The following is a 14793-nucleotide window of genomic DNA, read 5'->3' on the forward strand; positions in this document are numbered from 1 at the left end:
GGACACAAAGTTTCCAAAGACAAGTTGCAATTATGCCAGACTAGGGTAAAATATTTGGGACACTGTCTGACACAGGGACTGAGACACCTGACCGCTGATAGAATTCAAGCAATTCGAGACATGACTCTGCCACAAACTCAGCAACAGATCAGAACGTTTTTAGGAATGTGTGGGTATTGCCGTAACTGGATCCCAGGTTTTTCCATACTACCATTACCTTTGCAGGAGATGGTTTCCTCAAACAAACCTGATCGGATCTCGCACACAGACGAATCTGAGATGGCATTTGAAAAACTTAAACAGTGCCTAACACAGGCACCAGCATTAGGTATGCCAGACTATGGGAAACCCTTTGAGCTGTACGGAACAGAAAGTGCTGGTTGCGCGGCAGGCGTCCTAACCCAAAAGCACGGTGATGCCAGCAGGCCGGTAGCATACTACAGCGCTCAGCTACACACGGTAGCGCGATCCCTCCCCACATGCTTGCGAAGTGTTGCTGCGATAGCATTGCTAGTAACAAAAAGCGAAGATGTAGTGCTAGGACACAACCTCACAATCCATACACCGCATGCAGTGTCAGCCTTGCTAAATTCGGCTCAAACCAGACACGTCTCATCAGCGCGGTTTACAAGATGGGAATTGGCATTGATGGCCCCCGTAAACATCACCATAAAGAGATGCAGCACATTAAATCCTGCAACGTATCTCCCAGGTGTGCCTGGACAGGCACAAAGGGTGGAGGATGAGAGTAATGGTGAAGGAGGATTTAGTATAGGAAAAGATAGGCATGATTGTATGGAATATTTGACCCAAAATTTCACGGCAAGGCCTGACATCAGTGACAACCCACTGGAAGATGTAGATTTTACTTTCTACACTGACGGTAGTTGTCACAGACAGACGGACTCGGGAGACTTGTGTACTGGATACGCAGTCGTAGATGACCAAGGCACCATAGAAGCAGAACCGCTAGGCCCACCTCACTCAGCCCAGGTTGCTGAACTGGTTGCCCTAACCAGAGCATGTGAATTGGCTAAAGGCAAATCAGCCAATATCTATACCGATTCTAGATACGCCTTCGGGGTAGTCCATGATTTCGGAGCCCTATGGCGCCTCAGAAATTTCATGACGGCAGCTGGTACACCGGTAGCGCATGCAGCTCACATCAAAAGGCTTCTAACAGCGATACAGGAACCCGACAGAGTGGCTGTTATCAAGTGTAAAGCACACACATATAGCCAAGACCCGGTATCACTTGGTAACAGCCGAGCAGACGAAGCTGCTAAGTTAGCAGCTGGTACCCCCAGACAGACAGACATCACACAACTGATGGTATTTAATACTGTCAACACACAGAAATTGTGTGAAATGCAAAATTTGTGTTCCACACAGGAAAAGGCAGTTTGGAGGGCAAAGGGATATGGCCAGGAGTCCTCAGGACTCTGGACAGATGGACAGGGTAAACCAGTGGCACCCAGAGCATACCTTCCAAGTTTAGCGGAAGCAGCACATGGGCTGACTCATCTAGGCAAGGAAGGGATGTGTAAGCTAGTAAGAGCTTATTGGTGCGCCCCAGGATTTTCCTCCCATGCGGGTAAGAGAGCAATGACATGTCTTACCTGCTTGAGGAAGAATATCGGAAAGGCAATACCAACAGAACCATCTCATATCCCTCCAACAGATGGCCCTTTCCAGATAATACAAATCGATTTCATACAATTACCCCCTTGTCGAAATTTGAAGTATGTACTAGTTTGTATAGATGTGTTTTCAAATTGGGTCGAAGCATTTCCTGCGGCCACAAACACCGCTATGTTTACTGCTGAGAAAATTGTACAGGAATTTGTGTGTAGATACGGTATCCCTAGAATAATTGAAAGTGATAGGGGTACCCATTTTACAGGTGATGTCTTTCAAGGAATGTGTAAGTTGATTGGAATTAATAGTAAGCTGCACACTCCGTACCGCCCCCAGGCGAGTGCGAAGGTAGAAAGAGTGAACAGCACTATTAAAAATAAATTGAGCAAAGTTATGGCAGAAACAGGATTGACATGGCCAGAAGCTTTGCCCATTGTATTATACAGCATCAGAACCACTCCCAGGTCCCCTCTTAATCTGTCCCCTTTTGAAATTCTGTTCGGTCGACAACCGCATGTTATGATTAACCCTCAGGATGATTTGAAGTGTAACAATGAAGTGACTGTAAAATACCTGGTTAAGATGAGTAAACAGCTAAGGAATCAGAATGACAATTTGAAGTTGGTGATTCCTGATCTGCCAGATAGTAATTGTCATGACATTGAACCTGGGGATTATGTAATGATACGGAATTTTCTACACTCAGGTTGCCTTATTGACAGATGGGAAGGACCATACCAAGTCTTATTGATTAGCACGACAGCATTGAAGGTTGCCGAGAGAGAGACTTGGGTTCATTCGTCCCATTGTAAGAAGGTTGCTGATCCAGAGAGGTCTCGTGATAAAGAACAGACGGTAGAGGAAGTTGTATCACTGGAGTGTCTGTTTCAGGAAGAGTGAAACGGCACCTGAGCATTGAGAATAATAAGATCGGAGGCAGTTGTCGATCCCCTGTTCCCTTTTATTGTTTTTCTCCACCTCCCATCCCATCTCCCTCAATTATTTCTTTCCCCCTTCTCATTTTTCTCCATTTCCTCCTATAAGATGGACTTGCCCCAAGAGACTGTGATACGGATTTTCCTGTTGACCATGATGTTGACCAGAGCAGTCTGTTCCGGCGAGAGTACCATGGAGGTCGAGAGAGGTTCTGGAATGGGTTCTGATGACAGAGATGGAGGCGTAGATTTCCAAGAACAACATAATCACTGAGTAAAGGCGAGTATCAGAAAACGATCTGGTAGCATTGACAATAGAAGGAATTGTGAAGGATTGTTAGCTGAAGAAAACTGCATCTGTAGGCATTGTGATAACTTAGTTGAGGATGGGTGCAGCAAGAAATGTCAGTCCAGTTTTAACATTAACATGGACCGGCATCCATTGGGTGACTATCACTCATTAGTGGGTAAGGTGTTAAACCATACAGACTGTTGGGTATGCTCTCAAGTACCTCAAGGTCACAGCAAGTCAGGACTAGTACCATTTCCTTTAACGATAGGGGAGGTACTTGAGTTAAGTGGTGGGAGGCCGGTGGACAAGAGGTTTAATATCTCTAGTCCTCCTAGTTTGAAGCTCCACCAATACCATGTGGATAGGTCCTTAGTGTGTTTTAACATTTCCAATCCCCGAAAGCCGGGAAATTGGGAAGTGTCATGGAATAACAAAACCATGACCTTTTCATATAGAGCCGATAGAATGCCTACAGATACAGAACTTATACGCCACATAGCCGGTAGTGGAAGATATTTCCGATATAGGTATACCCTAGGAAGTAGGACCATGAGAGTTGGAGAAGTATCACCAGGATACTGTGCACATGTCGTACAAACAGATACGTGTACTAAACAGATGGGAGAATTAGGGTTAGGAGATTTCATATGGAAAATTTGTAATATGGTAATGTCCTACTCCGTCCCATATGTTCTCCCCGATGATGCATACTTCATATGTGGGAGGAAGGCGTATAAGTGGCTTGCCCCAAACTCAGAAGGGTTATGTTATATTGGAAAAGTACTGCCTGAGGTAATGACTGTATCCCACACTAAAATGAAGGATATTCATCGCAGTGCCCAAGCTCCTTATACTCACACTCATTACGAGCACATCGTTAAATGGCACCTGATAGAAAGAACAGAGCATCCGGCTTCTGACCTGATCCATGAATCCACCGGGATTCAATTCCTAATCGCGTTAGATATCACTCGTACCACCAGAGGAGTGATAAATTATAAATATATATCTGCGCTTGCAAATTTATTAGACAATATCACTGAAATGTATGATGACACATTCAGGTATACTGGGAGAGAGTTACAAGCCTACAAAACAGAATTGGTTCAGCATAGAATGATTCTCAATTATCTCACGGCTGTGACAGGCGGGTATTGTGTTACCCTAGCGACTCAGTATGGAATAAAGTGCTGCCCGTATATTACAAACAGCACTGAGGACCCAGCCGAGGTCATAGACCAAAAGATGGATGACATTTTGCAATTAAAATGGGAGTTCCGAAGGAAACACAATCTCACCCTTGCCGCTGTGGGTAATGAGCTGACCGGTTGGGTGTCATGGTTGAACCCACGAAATTGGTTCTCTGGTTTAGGAGAATGGGCCCAAGGTATTATCATGGATGTAGGGAAATTTCTTTTGTGTATTCTGGGTGTCATCATATTGGTCGGTCTGATATTTAGATGCGTTCGGGTTTTAACAAAGTGTAAACGTAGCGCCCGAGTGATGAGTTTAAGAAGTGAAGATACTGTAATAACAACGACTGATTTGATTTACGACCCAACCATTGAGACAATGTTGTGAAGAAAATGTGATTCCACGGTCCGTTTCTTTCACCCGTTTCTCCTTTGTTTTCCTCCAAGGTACAAAGACATCCGCTTGGAAGAAGAATTTGACAACCTTTTACACAGACCATTGATGGACAATGCCATAGACCCCCAATATCCCTAGCAATTTTAAAATTTTACGATAGCCCAACACTTTTGTAAGTCTATGGACATTGAGAAAACTTTTGCTCGCATTTTGGCAAAAGCCCAAAGAGACTACAGTCAACATGTACATCAAGACAAGACACCAGACAAGACTTCAATCAACAAATGTATATTAAACTCACATAGTTTATGACTGCATTTACCATAATTGCTCCTTATCTTCATCTCTACAACCTTCAGGTAATGACACACATAGTCGATAGGGAATATAGGCACAGACATCAGCACTCACATATCCCCCCATTCATGTATCATCAACTAAAATGTGCTCCCCCATTCTGTTGCAACCAAAAGCCGGAAAGAGCTCGGTAAAGTTTGACAGCCCATCCACAGGCCCGTAATACGGGATAAGAAGGAATTCAAATGTATACTTCGCAATACCTTGAAGCTTGATTTAAAACACGTACGGCACGATGATACATGACCCCTCAAACATGGACTCATACATACATGCTTCTACTATCTCACTAGGTCATACCGTTTTCCCACCTTCTTCTCTTCTCCCTTACCCAATCATAGAAATGTATTATACATGACATATATTTTTCTTTTTTTGAACTGTTTTAGGAAGTGGCAGTTATTGGTGACTGCCAAAGGGTGGACTGTCAAAGTCAGAAAAATATCACGCTGCACATTGCCATATATGCACCTCATGCGTGTGCCCGCTGCACGTGCATGAGCCCTCCCGTGCGTGCGTATACTCGCAGTCGCGTGCACTCGCAGGCGCACGATATGCGCATTTACGGTAGAGTTTGTGTGCGTCTAGCGGGCGACTCGATCGTTACATATTTTAGTCATATAATGTATTTTGTAGATTATGGTCCCTTTGATAGAATCTGAAAGTTTAGTTAATGTAGTATGTTCAGAGACAAAGAGATCCCTCTTTGTTTGATACGAAGGGTCAGACAGGGGTGACACAGTGGTGTTTAGTATCCATCGGAAGAGTATTAAATTAGCAATATTCCGGTGTTGGTTAGAAACGGATTAATCGCTCGTGCGTATAGTTATGGCCATAAGAAGTTTGTGGACATTTCCTATATTTGCAGTTTATTACCCATGCGGCGGGAAACCTGAGTTTCCCTCCAACTTGAGCAGTTTGAAATAGTCACAGCCCACATGTATGAACCAACCTATGACCTTTTGTTATAATGCGGAGACGGATTCCTGTGTCCAATGAACAATAAGAATGTAGGGACCATTGTACTGTACTGTGTGTAAGTGTATATAAAGACAAGCCGACCTGGGCCAGCTCCACTCTACTCTTCTCAACGGTTCTCATCACTGATAATCGGTAGCTGGATATCCAGGAAGGTGCATGCGATTGTTTCCCCTTGTGCGTAAGTTCTCTGCAACCATATTTATCTCCTATTTGTTGTAAGCCATTTCTCTCTCTCCTTCCCCTTAAATGTAATTGTGCCGCTATTGTAATTTTAACGTGTAGTAATTCGGTTAGGTATTTTATGTTAGTTTGGTAGTGTATAAGTTGTAATGTGTATTCTTTTGCAATTGAACGTTCATTCTCTCCCTTAAAGGTGTTAGAACCTTAGACCGGTATTTGAGTGTTTATTATATTGCTAAAAGTGTTCTCTGAGCGTCACATACAGCTTTTAAACTAACAAGGTTACACTGTGTTGCATTTACACCCTAACACTGCACAAAGGTTTACAGTATAAGTACATTATTTATGGTATAGTTATAAAGGTTTAACTCTGTGAGCGTCAGCGCCGCTTGTGATCTCCTCGTGGTCTCGAGCGTCCGCTACGCTGGTAGCGTATCATTACGGTAATCGGCAGCCTATTGCGTGCTTGCCTCTATGCATTAAGCCGTGAGCGAACGTGCCGCTCGTGCGTCTCGTCCACGGCTAAGCGTCCGCTACGCTAAGTGCGTACCCTTACGGTACCACATACTCCAATAGCGTACTGAGTCTCTTAACCTTTTAGCGTGTTTAATATAGGATAAATATTAGGATTTGTCAGTATGAATATATAATATGGTCTATTACCAAATAATCATATTAATTTTTCCATATTATAGCAGAACTTGAAATATTTGATATTCTATTGATATTGAGTGTATACCTAACTTCAGTTCAGATTAGCTGAAGGCTGCATAAGCCTGAGGCCATATAAGAGCCCAACTTTTGGTGATTGGTTGTTTTATGACTAAGCAGTTGCTAGGCAGATCATGTTTCCGGTGGTTTTTTCCTATAGGATCAGAGGGTTGTCCGTCAAGCTTTAAGGGGTTGGTCTCAGGATAGTATATAGGGCAGGGTCATGTGCCTCAGACTTCCTCTTGCCATTTATTGTATGGCCCAGGAAGGCTGAGTATATTACATTTGTCTTACATTGTGCTGTTTTGTCCCCTTTTGTTTTATAAGTAAGAGGTTTTAGTTGCTGTTTCCATTATTTTGTTTTAAGGATTTCCTTTAGTGCATTCCCCTGCTGCTGTGCACCTTTTCTGCTGCCTTAAGATGCCCCCCCCCCCCGCCGATCCGCCCCCCCTCCCGCCACTTCGTGGAAGCCGCGGGCACCCCACGCCCACGATCCCGGAGTGCGGCCCCACGGAGGTTGATCCCGGCGGCCGCAGTATCGCGGCGGGGTAGGGCTGCTGCGGCCCGCGCCCCTGCCAGTGGTGATCGCGCGGCCGGCGGCCGCTCGGGCCGTGCTGCTGCGGAGGCGCTACTAGCTGCGGCTCGGCTCCCCTTCCCCTCCCGCCGGCGGCTCCGGCCAGCGGCGCGGGCGCCCACGTGGTGCCTGGCATCCGCGGGTGGGCTGCAGAGGGTGAGGGGGAGCACACACTGCTGGGGGGTCAATATGCTGTGGGGTTACAGGGAGATCCTGTGCCCCCTATTACTCGGGTGGCTGTGGATGGACTCTCCCCTGCGGGGGGGGGGGGCGTTTTCCCCCGTATTATTGGTTGGGGATGGAGTGGTAAGGGCGGGCCACAGTGCATTACAGGGGGTGGGGTTTTCACAGGTTGCCGCATCGGGGGGCCCCTGGGCAGTTTCGGTGCTGGGTTCCCCGGCGAGGGATCTCGCAGTGTGGGCATTTCTTTTGGCTCCCGGTCACTCGCTGGTTATGTTCCCGCGTCGGCATCCCCGGGCGTCGGGATCCAGGCTCTGCCCCCCGGCCCGGAGGGGGCGGTGCAGCTGGTGGCGACGCAGTCGTCCATGGCGGCTGCGTTCCACCTGCCTGGCCCTCCAGTTTTTTACCGGTGGCCTTCCCTGGCCAGTTGCGCAGGCGTTGCCCGCGTCCTCCGGAGCGCCTTTCACGGGACTCCCGGTTTCGTCCTCACCGCACTTTTACCCGTATTGTGCCAGTTCGGCCGCTGGCGTCCGACCCACGTGGTAGGCCAGTGGTCCCCGGTTTGCGATTCCTCCCCTGCCTTTGCGGGCTCGTATGCCGGGTCCTCCCCGGCTGGGGTGAACCCGTTGGCCCAGTTTTGGCAGCCACCCCTCGCTCCTACTCAGTTCCAACCGGTCTCGTCGGCATTTCACGTGTCGGCCGGGCACCTTCCACCTCCCGCGTGGCTTCCTGCCTACACCGTGGGTGGTGAGGTGGGGGTCGGGTCTGCCTTCCCTCACGCCGTTTTGTCCCCCTCCGTGGGGGGTACTCTCCCGCCGCTGCCCGCTGGCCCCCCTCCGCCGAGCGAATGTGCTTTGCCCCCCTCCCGCCTGTTCCCCCCATTGCTGTTGATGCGCTGTTTTCTCCTGCACCTATTGTCCCCTCTGTTTCATCCTCTCAGGTGCTGGCAAGTTCCAGGTCTTCGTCGCGGAGGGGCCGGAGGTCGGAGAGAGCTGCGGCCACAGCACCGTCGGAAGATATTCCACTGCCAACAGAGTCGGGTGAAATGGAAGACGCTGTTCCGGGTCCTTCAGGCACTGGTGAGCACGCTATTACTTCCCATTGTTCCTCTAGCACTTCTTCCACCTCTTCTAGCAGCGCTTCTTCAGGTTCTCTGCGGCGCCCGCGTAAACTAGCTAGACTTATTGCGTGGCGCGTGGCTAAGGAATCGCGAAAAGCGCCAGCGTCGGCACTTCCCCCTGACCCACCCCGTTATACCGAGATGGTTCATTGCACCAATACGCCCGTTACGCGGGGGGTTCACAAGCGAATGCGGGAAAAAATTAGGAAGGGGAAGTACGTGGACGTCTTCACCCTTACGGACGAGATGCGGCAGGCTTTTGACGCAGCTAAGAAACCGGGGGGCATTGGGGAGAGTGCCTTCCATAATTTTCACCAGTGGTTGCGGGGTTTCTTGGTTTTCACGGCTTGCTACACCGAATCGAGGCCCGCAGAGTATCCCAATTTGGTTAAATGCCTCTTTCTAGTGCATGACATGTACTTAAAATCCAAGGGTTCCACGTGGCGAGAAATTACGTCATAATCAGGATGTTAACCTCATTCTGCCCGCGGGTTTTAAGGATGTCGAGGTGTGGTTTGAGGTCACACAACAGGTCAAGCCCGCTCCGGACGCCGCGGTCAAGAAGCCTGCGGCGGCCGGGGTTTTGAGGTCCCGCTCATCGGGGAAAGGCAAGTGTTTTGCCTACAACGAGGGAAAATGCACCAGGGGCGTAAATTGTTGTTTTTGCCACTCATGTAAGTTGTGCGGGGCCAGTCACCCGGCCAAAGACTGCGCCTCAGCGGCGAGCAGTAAGCCCTCTGCTCCAGCCGAGGCCGGGGGAGTTGGTAAGTAAGGCCCCCTCCCCTATTCGAGTTCCCGAATTGCAGCGCTGGCTTAGTTTATACCCCGACAAGTCGGCAGCGTTGTTCCTTTTGGAGGGTTTTCAGTATGGTTGTCGCCTGCCCATTTCGGATTCGGTGCATGTGGTGGCACGCCAGAATTTGAAGTCGGCTCGCGAATTCCCGCTTGAGGTCCGGCGGAAAGTGGACGCGGAGATCAGCCTGGGGCGCATGTGTGGGCCCTACGCCTTTCCCCCTCTGCCCTCTTTGTGCATCTCACCCGTGGGGGTGGTGCCCAAGAAGGCCCCGGGTAAGTTCTGCCTGATACAGAACTTGTCGCATCCTCCTGGCGGTTCGGTTAATGACTTTATTCCCGACGCCGTGTGCAGGGTGCGTTATCAGTCTTTTGATGACGCTCTGCGCTTGCTTGGTGCGGGACTGTGGTCCGGGGGGCCTGTTGGCAAAATTAGACGTTGAATCGGCTTTTCGGCTCCTTCCCCTGCACCCGGATTCCCTGCGGTTTCTGGGGGCGGAATTTTACGTGGATCGGTGTCTCCCCATGGGCTGTTCGGTCTCCTGCGCCTATTTTGAGAGATTAAGCACTTTTTTGCACTGGTGCGTGTAGGCCGCCTCCGGGCAACCGGGGGGTGGCCCACTACTTGGACGATTTTCTCTTTGTGGGCCCAGGGGACAGTTCGGTCTGTGGCAACATTCTGTCGGTTGCCAGGTCCTTGTTTGAAAGTTTGGGGGTTCCCGTCGCACAGGACAAGTGCGAGGGCCCCTGCAGTTGTCTTAGCTATTGGGGAATTGAAATAGACACGGTGGCGGGTTGCTGTCGCCTCCCCGAGGATAAAGTACGTAAGCTGTTGGGTTTAATTCATGATTGTTTCTACAAGCGCAGGGTTCGGCTTAAGCAGGTACAGTCTTTGCTGGGTTCCTTCAACTTTGCCTGCCCGCTTATCCCCATGGGTAGGGTTTTCTGTCGCAAACTTGAACGGGCCACTGCGGGGACGGTCCGGCAGCATCACACCGTGTACCTTTCCCGCGAGATCAGGGATGATTTGCGGATTTGGGTTTCTTTCCTGGTTTCCTTCAACAGGGAGGTTTTGTGGCCTCACCCTTGTCGTTCCAACAGCTGGCTCCAGTTGTTCACGGATGCCTCGGGCAGTCAGGGTTTTGGGGCATTTTTTGCCGGGTCATGGTGCGCTGCTGCTTGGCCGTCCTCTTGGGTGGCGCGAGGTTTCACCAAGAACCTTCTTTTGCGGGGGTTGTTCCCGATCATAGTTGCCCTGGAGCTATGGGCCTGCCAGTTCTCGAATCGGGACATCTCGTTTTGTTGCGACAACTTGGGAGTGGTGCACGCTATCAATAATCAGCGTTCTTCTTCTCCGCAGGCTTTGCGGCTTTGCGACATCTGGTGTTAGTTTGCTTGTGGCGCAATATTAATTTTAGGGCCCGTCACGTTCCCGGAATCAACAACGGATTACACAGCAAAAGACACGAACCGGAGTATCAGCTACGCTCAGGTTACTCCGCTAGCACTTGTCTCCCGGTTGCCATGACGACGTGGCAGCACAGAGCAGGAGACCCTAACAGTACCGCCCCTCTGACGAGGGGTCAAAGAACCCCTACCACCGGGTTTATCGGGGAACTGCGAGAAGAAAGAGCGTAACAGTCTGGGGGCATGAAGATCACAACTGCGCACCCACGACCGCTCCTCCGGGCCATACCCCTTCCAGTGCACCAAAAATGACAGCCGACCCCGAACCATCTTGGAGTCAAGAATCCTTTCAACAACAAACTCCCTCTGGCCACGTATCAGAAGAGGGGAAGGTCTTCCACTGGAAGAAGGATTACTAATCGCCCGTTTTAAAAGGGAACAATGAAATGTTTTATTGATACCCAAAGAACGGGGTAGATCTAACTGAAATGCCACCGGATTGATAACCCTAGTGATCTTATAAGGACCGATGAACATGAACCGGGGGCCTAACATATGAGATGGCTGTCTCAACTTCAAATTCTTGGTAGACAACCAGACGAAGTCTCCTAATTTGAAGCTGCAGGGTCTTTTCCGCTTATCAACAACCCTTTTGGTCACTAATGACACAGACACAAGGGCTTTCTTCACTTTCCTCCAAATACCTCTAAGGACCGAAACCACAGAGGAACCACCAGGCGTGGAGTCCTGGGGGTCAAAAGAATTGGCCTTAGGATGATGCCCATACACACAAAGGAAGGGAGAGATCCCAGTAGCAGAGTGAGCCGCGTTGTTATAGGCAAACTCCACCATGGACAGATGAGCCACCCAGTCAGTCTGACACTTGGAGACATAACACCTGAGGAACTGCTCCAAGGACTGGTTCACCCTTTCAGTCTGCCCATTAGACTGCGGATGGTAGCCTGACGACAAGCTGACAGAAATCTGGAGATCGGAACAAAATGCCCTCCAGAATTTGGCCACAAACTGGGATCCGCGGTCAGAGACCACATCAAGTGGCAACCCGTGGAGGCGCACAACATGCAGCATAAATAATTCAGACAGGCGTCTGGCCGATGGCAGCCCAACCAATGGAACGAAGTGCGCCATCTTCGAAAACCTGTCAACGACAACCCAGATGGCTGTCATCCCCGATTTGGGCAAGTCCACCACAAAATCCATTGAAATGTGGGTCCATGGCTTAGATGGAATAGAGAGTGGATGTAATGGGCCAACAGGAACCCCTCTAGGAGTCTTATTTCGGGCACAGATGTCACATGCCCGAACCCACTGATCCACATCACTAGCCACCGAGGGCCACCACACCGCCCTAGATAGCAACTCCCGAGTTCTGGCAATACCCGGGTGACCTGCCGACTTCTTGGCATGGAATTCCAGGAACACTCGCTGTCTTAACCTAGGAGGCACAAACAAAAGACCTACCGGAAGGTCTGGAGGAGCCTGCTCCTGTGCTCTAAGGACTAATGACAAGAGGTCCTGGGTAATGCCCACTCTAATACATGATGGGGACACAACGGGCAATGGCTCCTCGGTGGTCTCCTGGATTGGAGCAAAACTCCGCGAGAGCGCATCAGCCTTGATGTTTTTTGACCCAGGGCGATATGTTATAAAAAAATTAAAGCGAGCAAAAAACAAAGCCCATCGTGCCTGCCTGGCATTGAGGCGCTTCGCTGACTCTAAATATGCCAAATTCTTATTGTCGGTGAGAATTGAGACCACAAACTTAGCCCCCTCAAGCCAGTGTCTCCACTCCTCGAGTGCATCCTTAATAGCCAACAATTCCCGGTTACCCACGTCATAATTCATCTCGGCAGGCGAAAATTTACGGGAAAAGTAAGCACAGGGATGAAGGCGATTATCAGACACCCCCATCTGAGAGAGCACTGCCCCAATACCCATCTCAGAGGCATCCACCTCCACCACAAAAGGACGCTCTGGATCTGGGCGTCGCAGCACCTTGGCCGAGACAAATGCCCTTTTGAGACGGGCAAAAGCCGCTTTGGCCTCACAAGACCAGTGAGCAACATCCGCCCCTTTCTTAGTGAGTGCCACCAAGGGCGCCACTATAGACAAAAATCCAGCGATAAATCGTCTATAAAAATTTGCAAAGCCCAGAAAACGCTGAAGCGCCTTCAAACTAGTGGGCTGCACCCAATCCAGGACTGCCTGTACCTTGGAACCCTCCATTTGGAAACCTTCTGGGGAGATAATATATCCTAGAAATGCGATTTGCTGAACTTCAAATTCGCACTTCTCCAGCTTCGCCCCAAGCCGGTGGTCTCTGAGTTTCTGGAGGACTAAGCGTACATGCTTCCGATGTTCCTCCAGGGAATGGGAGAAGATTAGGATGTCATCTAAGTATACAACTAAGAATCTATCCAAATATTCCCTGAGCACATCGTTCATGAAGTCCTGGAAGACTGCCGGGGCATTACAGAGCCCAAAAGGCATCACCAAATATTCATAATGCCCTGAGTGGGTATTAAAGGCAGTCTTCCATTCATCCCCCTCTCTTATTCGGATTAGATTGTACGCACCGCGTAGGTCAATCTTAGAAAAAATGGTGGCAGTACGAAGCTGGTCAAACAAGACCGAAATGAGAGGCAGTGGGTATGAGTTTTTAATCGTGATACGGTTCAATTCCCTGAAGTCGATGCAAGGTCGCAACGAACCGTCCTTTTTACCCACGAAGAAGAACCCCGACCCAACTGGAGACTGTGAAGGTCTGATAAATCCCTTAGCCAAGTTCTCCTGAATGTACTCTGCCATAGCCTGAGTCTCAGGACGTGACAGGGAGTACAACCTGCTCTTGGGAAGCTTAGCATTCGGCAACAAATCAATGGCACAGTCATAGGGGCGATGGGGAGGTAGTACCTCTGCAACTCTTTTGGAGAACACGTCCGCAAAATCTGCATAACATCCTGGCAATCCTGGCAAACTTAGCTGCGAAAGCCTGACTGGAAGGCTCAAGCAACTCCTGAAACAATCAGTACCCCAACTAAGAATCTCCCCAGAGACCCAGTCAAATTGAGGATTGTGGGCCCTTAACCAGGGTAACCCCAACACCAATGGGGCAAAAGTACAGACAGTCACATAAAAGGACAATTTTTCAGAGTGTGTGGCTCCAATAAACAAAGAAATCTGGCTAGTGCAAGAGGTAATTTTACCCTGGGATAATGGTTCCCCGTTTAACCCACAAATCTCAATTTCCGATGCCAAGGGTACTAAGGGAACAGAGTGTTTCAGGGCGAATTGGCGGTCCATAAAAACCCCGTCGGCCCCACTGTCCACAAAGGCCTCAGTCTTGACAGTTTGACCGAGGATCTTCAAGGTCACCGGAATGATAAAAGTCTTCTTGGGAAATTCTGACTTCTGGCCTGACAGGATATTTCCCATCACCCTCAGGCCCTGAAGTTTTCCGGCTTTTCTGGGCATGATACTACCACATGACCTTTATTCCCACAGTACAAACATAACCCCTGCTGTCTCCTCCGCGTCTTCTCATGCGAGGAGAGGCGGGTAGCCCCAATCTGCATTGGCTCCTCGGAAAATTCCTCAGAGTCTGAGGTTCCCTTGGGAAAGAAGGAAACCTCGGTCTCCCTTTCAAGCCTGCATTCTCTCAGCCGTCTATCCACCCGAATGGATAACTGCATGAGCTGATCCAAGCTATCAGGGAAGGGATATTGTACCAGTTGGTCTTTTAACTGGTTTTAAAGACCTCTTCGGTACTGGTGTCTCAGGGCTGGGTCATTCCACTGGGTATCATGGGCCAACCTCCGAAACTCCGTACAATAAACCTTAACTGGCCTTCGCCCTTGCTTAAGGATCGAAATCTGAGCCTCGGCTGAGGCCGTCTTGTCAGGGTCATCATACAACATGCCCAGTGCCGTAAAAAAAGCATCAACACTTTTAAGCGATGGACAGTCAGGCTGCAACCCATATGCCCAGACCTGTGGGTCTCCTTGTAGCAAGGAAA

This window comes from Pseudophryne corroboree, chromosome 3 (assembly GCF_028390025.1).
Source record: "Pseudophryne corroboree isolate aPseCor3 chromosome 3, aPseCor3.hap2, whole genome shotgun sequence".
In the NCBI taxonomy this organism is placed as follows: domain Eukaryota; kingdom Metazoa; phylum Chordata; class Amphibia; order Anura; family Myobatrachidae; genus Pseudophryne; species Pseudophryne corroboree.